At 42.5% G+C, this 7,131-nt stretch overlaps 1 protein-coding gene across 1 annotated transcript in view; it reads right to left on the reverse strand.

Annotated features, from left to right (window-relative positions):
- The window catches only part of TTBK2 (tau tubulin kinase 2), a 137,572-nt gene extending 133,057 nt beyond the window's left edge, over positions 1-4,515 (reverse strand). The window contains exon 1 of the mRNA XM_057722977.1: positions 4,151-4,515. The gene's annotated coding sequence lies outside the window, so the exon portion shown is untranslated. The remainder of the gene's footprint in view (positions 1-4,150) is intronic.
- Positions 4,516-7,131: the final 2,616 nt, after the last annotated feature.

Raw genomic sequence — 7,131 nt, forward strand, 5'->3', positions numbered from 1 at the left:
AAAAATGTTGATAAAATCTTTTCTGAGAAATTTCAGAAACCAAGACACTTAGTAGATTAATGAAAAAAGCAGGGGGCAGGGGAGGGGTGTCCAAACTTAATCCATAACACACAGCAAACATGGAAAACTAAATGTTAGACCATTAGCAAAATACAGTATTTAGATGATGACATGGCTAGAACAAGATCAGGTAAACAATGCAAAATCATTTTTTTTAAAAAGGCAATTACCTTGGAATTTCAGAAAGCCAAAAGAAAAAAGTCCAAGTATAAAAATAATGATAAAAGCATTTTAGCAGAAACAGACATAATGGCAAGTAAGTTTTCTAATGCAAACATTAAAAAATACTGATTTTTATTTTCAATAAAGATGTAAATTCTCTAATAAATTTATATAATATTGATTCTTAAACATGGTTAGGTTAAATCTTGACAGCTTACCAAAGGGAGCTAAGAAGCTATTACCTCCCATTCTTCAGAAGACACTGTAACAGGGCTTCCCTGGTGGCGCAATGGTTAAGAATCTGTCTGCCAGTGCAGTGAATCCAGACACAGGTTCAATCCCTGGTCTGGGAAGATCCCACATGCCACGGAGCAACTAAGCCTGTGCACCACAACTACTGAGCCTGTGCTCTAGAGCCCACAAGCCACAACTACTGAGCCCATGAGTCACAACTACTGAAGCCTGAGCATGGGCCTGAAGCCCATGCTCCGCAACAAGAAAAGCCACTGCAATGAGAATCCCAAGCACCGCAACAAAGAGTAGCCCCCCGCCCCTGCTCTTCATAACTAGAGAAAGCCCGCGTGCAGCAACAAAGATCCAACACAGCCAATAAATAAAAATAAATTTTAAAAAAAAGAGAGACTACAACAACCCAGGTTCTTCTTTTTTTTTTTTCTAAATTTTTATTGGAGTATAGTTAATTTATAAAGTTGTATTAGTTTCAGGTGTACAGCAAAGTGAATCAGTTATATGCACATCCACTCTTTTTTAGATTCTTTTCCCATACAGGCCATTACAGAGTGTCGAGATCCTTTTCAAAGAACACAATTTTTTTTACCTTGGGAAGCTCTACTCTAATTGAAGTGAAAGTAAATTGCTTAACACAATAAAAAGCAGCTACCAACATCCCAAAGCATCAAGGATCTTATATACAAGTGTTAAAAAAAAAATCCAAAATGTTGATAAAAGTTGATAAGTATTAAAGACTCAATAAAGTATTAAGAACACATAAAATAATAACCACAAAGAGAAGAATCATTATGCTTAACTTAAAGTCATGCAACGTAAATGAAAATATACCAAGAAGTCTGCTTAAAAATAATCTGTTTAAAAGATTAAATTTTCTGGCAAAATTGACATTGATATTATATAAATAATATAATTTCAATCTATATTTTAAATGTACAACCAAGGATCACAAGATATTGAGGACAGAAACTTGTGATGATAATTTGTGTTGTAATTATGTTAAAAATTCAGCTCTAAAAACCCAACTTTTTGCATATAGACTTAAAGGCTCTTTTATCAAATATGGAAGTACAACATTTAACCTGAAAGCACTGAGTATTTACAGCACAAGAGCTGTTAAAAAAAAACAGAGAGAGAGAAAGAAAAGAAAAATTTTCAATTCAAGGATTCCATCCACTGAAGCCCGGGGGAAAAAATATCTACCATCATCACTGTTGTTTACAGTATACTGAAAAACAAACAAAAGAAAACAAAGTAAAAGTATAAATGTTTAATTTCATATTTCAAAACCTATAAATATTGAAGATGTCCTCCCATATCAAATAAACTGACATAGCTCCAGCTGTATTTTGAGTGTTTCCCAAGAACCTCAAAAATAGCAAAGGAATACATGGCTAGAGTGATTCTGAGCAACATGCAAACTGTAAAGAATGACACATATCTATAAAAGAATTTTCCTATGGGAGATTTTTTTTTTAAGTGGGAAAGAAAGCAAGCTATATTCTCCATTAGCTCTTAAAGGCTATTTTATTTCCCTAATCAATTTAGCCGTCACTAGTTCAATAATGCTCATTAAACATTTTCTCTTGGTTTATACTGTTTGGATCTGTGGGAGTTTTGTTTGCTTGTTTCCTTCAGGCAACAAACATTTATTATGAGGATTAGGAATCTAAGAATATCTTATTTGGGTGGTTCCAGCTCAAAGTCCCTCATGAATTGCTATTAAGTTGTCATTTGTATACTTTAAGTTAGAAAACTTATAAAGAATTGCCTGCCTGCCCCCCCCACCACCAGTTAAATTCCATGATCATAGCATATTCAGCTCTGTAATATTTGTTTACAATGAAAAAGCAACAATCTATCACTGTCACATTTTACTGCATTTTTTAAATGTAAAAATATCTTCAAAAGTTGTCTGCATTATACAAACTTCACTTCTAACACTGCATGTGGAGATATTTGAAGCCCTGCATAAATGAGTTCATTGTGCTAAAGCAAACGAGCCTAATCTCATGAAGATTTCCTGAGGCATTAAAATAATAAGTATTTAAAAGAAAGTCAAAAGAAGATACAAAAATCTTAAATCATATACAGAATAGTGAAGAATTCTCTAAATTATGTATTAACCACAGTACAAGATAATGAGCAAGATACACTATTCTTAGCCCCCTACTGAAGATCAAATTTATTTCAATTTAATATTACAAATTAAATTAATGAAGCTATGGACTTAAATTTTTTACATGTCTAAAACTAAAAGTAGAAAAAGCATTTTGTAACATCCTATCATAAAGGAAAAGTATTAGAAAAGCTTTCCTTTATAACCATGCTTAAAAAATCCCCTTTAGTGCCTTGATAAAAATGTATCACACAGGAAAACATAAGCTTCTAAATTAGAGAAATCCCTTTCAGTATGTTTTCAATTTCAAAAGAGCACAATACATCATCCAAGTCCACACACTTGTTATCTGAAAATGTTTTAGATTTAGGATGAATTCTTCATGATTAGTCATATAAGTAATATTTGTCATCATACTGCTTTATTTTAAAAAAAAAAGCAAATACATTAGTTTTAAAATCAATCTCCCATCACTCCTTCCCCCCAAATGAACGTTACCCTATTCCATTTAGCCAAAAGAAAACAGCAAATACATCTTTTGTGGTCTATCCTAGCAAATCAGTATTTAGAAACCAATGCAACTGTTATTAATGGCTCAGAACCAAACACTGTAACAAAACACACTGAGTGGATCCTCCGGGTGTGTACATGTGCCCATTCATAATATTATGATCCTCAAACACACATTAAAAACTTAATTTCTATTTAATACCAAAACACCTTTACATAATACACTGGTTATTATAAAATTGCCCTCTTTAATGTTCAAAGAAAAGAACAATTTCTAAAGCGAAGGATGAGAAGAGTTAATACCGGATTGCTGCCACCTATCAACTTTAATTCAAAGCAAAGTACAACTCAATGTCATTTTTATCTCTAATGCAGCCACAACCGAAACAAAATTAAGTTCACTGTGGATAAAGTATCCTGGCATCCCGATGGATAATTTACTTGATTTGACAGTAAATCTGTGTGGAGTCTTTTGTCCCTCCCACAGCATCTCAGGGTGTCAACATCATCTCAGTCAAAGCAAATGACGAGCAAATCCCTCAGGTCTACCTCGCACCCTAAGTACCAGAAAGTCATGGCCTCCACTGTCCTTACTACACAACAGATTCTATAGCCCCATGCCCTCTTCTATTAGATTTGGGGAAGCGGGGTGGGAAAGCAGCGCTCAGTACCTGAGAATCCTCTGTGTTCAATCCTGGTACCTGAAGCAACATGAATACAAGTGGTATGTGGGTCACTCACAGAGAGAGAAACAGAACGAAGCTTTACGACCCTCCAAGTTCAATGAAGACACCAAAAGCCTCTGGGGATGCGGGGCACAACCCTCCAGGGAAACGGGGGAGAAGCAGACGGTCTCCGAGTTGGACGACTGGGTCTGGCACAAGCCCAGGGCGTGGGTAGCGACCGAGGCGTCTCCGGTACCGCTCCCCTCCGCACCAGGGTCGGTCACTGGGCTAGGGGTGCGGCCGGAGGAGGGAGTCGGGGCTGAGAGAGGGCGGGGCGCGGGGCTCCCCCAGCGGCGTCCTGGGGGCTCCGGGGGGTGTGTCCTACCTGGGCCGTGGCGGACGCAGGGATTTCGGGCGGAGGGCTCGGGTCCAGCTCAGGGCCGGGACCGGCAGGGGTCAACCCTCAGCAGGCGGGACGGCCGCCGCCTGCCCATCCCCCGCCGCCCACTGCGGCGGGACCCGAGCGCGGCTTCGAGGGCGGGTCGGCTGGGTAGTCCCCTCGGGTACCGTCCGCGTCTACTGGCGGCGGCGGCGGCTGCTGCTGTTACTGCCGCTGCTGGCCGCCCCCAGCCGCTGCTCTTGTGCCAGCCCCTGCTCCTCCTCCTGCCGCCGCCGCCGCCGCCTGATCCCCACCGCTCCCATCGCCGCTGCGGCGACTACTGCAGCGCCCGCTGACCCGACCCGACGTTATTCTCCCCCTTCGCAACCCGGCACAGCCTAGCCCACCTGCCCTGCCAGTGCACACGCCCACCTCTCCGCCGCAGGTGCTGATTGGAGAGCGCATCCCGAGCCCGCCACGTCGGTTGGCTGGTCCCATTGCCTATCACGAGAGGGGCGGAGAGTCTGGCAAAGAGCGTCTCCGCCCCCCACCGGAGCGTTGCCGCTATCTTCAGGTTTGCCTGAGAGGGCGAGTTACCGGGAAAGGAGCATCACAATGGCAGCGCGCGTGCGCGCGGGAATTCTGGGCCTCGTAGTTCCAGCCGCAGCCGCAACTGCCCGCCGGCCCTGAGCGGAGAAGTAGGGCTTCTGAGGCCAGTGGTTGGCGCACAGTGGTGTCCTCGTAGCTCATCAGTTACCTTGGTTATAGAGGCACAGTTGTGACGCCAGGGTTGGTCTTTTCGGAAGAAAATCGGAAATGCTTTGTCACGATACGAATGTACACACGCCGATGAGTTCGGTCGCGAGGAAGGGCCCCAAATCGCGAGGCCCTGCCATGCCACCTCCTCAGAAGCAGCCCTACCAGGATCTTGCCGATTGGCGCTGTCCCCAGAACCGCCTAACACGCAGCTAATCACCGGTGGTTACTGGGGAAAAGCCTCCAAGTGTAAGAGAGAAAGGAGACCGAGTCCTCCAGAAAGGAAAGTCAGCCTGGAGCCCGGCGTAGCCTTAAGGTTTTCACAACCGTGAAGAACAAGATTGCATTCCCTTTTTGAAACACCACCAGTGAAGTGTCCGATGAGCAGCTCCGGTGAGGTCCGGTATGGGAATCTGGCCGAGACGGTGCGGGAGCCCCTCGAAGACTTTCAAAGAAAAGCGAGGAGGGCGGAGCAACAAGGCTCTGTGGGATGATTTGTGTTTGGTGTATCGAGCTCTTTGGTGAAAAGGAAACCTCATGATGAAACCCCTCTCCCATCCTTACCCACCAACCTAACGGAAGAAAAAAACTCGAAGAGGTTAACATCTTTCCTACAGCTATAAAACTATTTAGTGGAAGAACCAAAACTTCGGTCTCTTAAACTCCCGCGTCCAATGCTTTTTTTTTTACTTAATAATCACAGTGACTCCCAGGAGTCTACCATGGACTGAAAGATTGCGATGAATTACCAGCTTCTTTTTACTTTAAATCTTTTTCTTCCCTCGAGTGACATTGATTAAAGCCGATTAAGAATATGGGACGGGGGACTTCCCTGGTGGCGCAGTGGTTAAGAATGTGCCTGCCAATGCAGGGGACGGGGTTCCATCCCTGGTCCAGGAAGATCCCACTCGCCGCGGAGCAGGTAAGCCCCTGAGCTACAACTACTGAGCCGCCGTGCTGCACCTACTGAAGCCGGTGCCCCTAGAGCCTGTGCACCGCAACAAGAGACGCCACGGCAATAAGAAGCCTGTGCACCACAAGGAAGAGTAGCCCCAGTCGCCACAACTAGAGAAAGCCTGCTTGCAGCAATGACTACTCAACGCAGACAAAAAAAAAAAAAAAAAAATACACACATGTGGAATGGTTAAATATGAATCCTATATTCAATCTCATAACTATTATTGAATCTGTTTCTTCTTGTTCAGGAAATGTCACAGCTTCTTGACATTCTTTGAAAAACAGCAGGCACTTCTATTGTCTGTAACGTTTAGATCTTTGGGTAAAAAGTAGGACAAAGTGTACATTAAAGGCAATTGATGGACTTCCTAGGTGGCGCAGTGGTTAAGAATCCCCCTGCCAATGCGGCAGACACGGGTTCGAGCCCTGCTCTGGAAAGATTCCACATGCCGCGGAGCAACTACGCCCCTGCGCCACAATTATTGAGCCTGTGTTCTAGAGCCCGTGAGCCACAACTATTGAAGCCCACGCGCCTAGAGCCTGTGCTCCGCAACAGGAGAAGCCACTGCAATGAGGAGCCCCATGCACCACAGTGGAGTAGCCCCCGCTCGCATCAACTAGAGAAAGCCCGTGTGCAGCAATGAAGACCTAACGCAGCCAATAAATAAATAAATAAATAAATAAATAAATAAATAAATAAATAAAATGCAATATAAGTTAAAAAAAAAGGCAATTGATGATGCAGCTCATCTTGTTCTATTCAAATTTAAAGAAGTTGTCACATTGTTTTCTTTCCGCTGACTAAAACTGTAAGTTGCTTTTTCCGTCACTTTGTCTAACAGACAATAGTTCACGTCAGAGTATTGGCAGGGCAAGTAATTTTAATTGGAAAAGATTAATGTTTCTGTAAATACTTTTCTATAAAATTAAAGACGTTTATAGGGGAAACAAAGTCCAGATTCATTGAAACCGTGCCTAGCAGGATTTCAAATAGCTGTTTCAAACAGCTATTCTCTATTTGAAGAGAATATTTTTCACTCACTTAACAAATGTAGTATGTCCTCTTCAAGCTACCCAGATATAATCTCTGCTATCATAGGTAAAGATTTTAGTGAATTAATTCATAGAACTACTGTTGTGTTTATTTTAAATAAGTGAGTGGATACAGCTGGATTCTCCAAATGATGGAAAGATGGTTATTCTTCTGATTGTTATCTTATGACCAAGTCTCATTTGCAAATCCATGAAGGGTAAGATAAAGAGAAGAGTATGTA

The sequence above is a fragment of the Hippopotamus amphibius genome, chromosome 2, assembly GCF_030028045.1.
Source record: "Hippopotamus amphibius kiboko isolate mHipAmp2 chromosome 2, mHipAmp2.hap2, whole genome shotgun sequence".
Classification (NCBI taxonomy): domain Eukaryota; kingdom Metazoa; phylum Chordata; class Mammalia; order Artiodactyla; family Hippopotamidae; genus Hippopotamus; species Hippopotamus amphibius.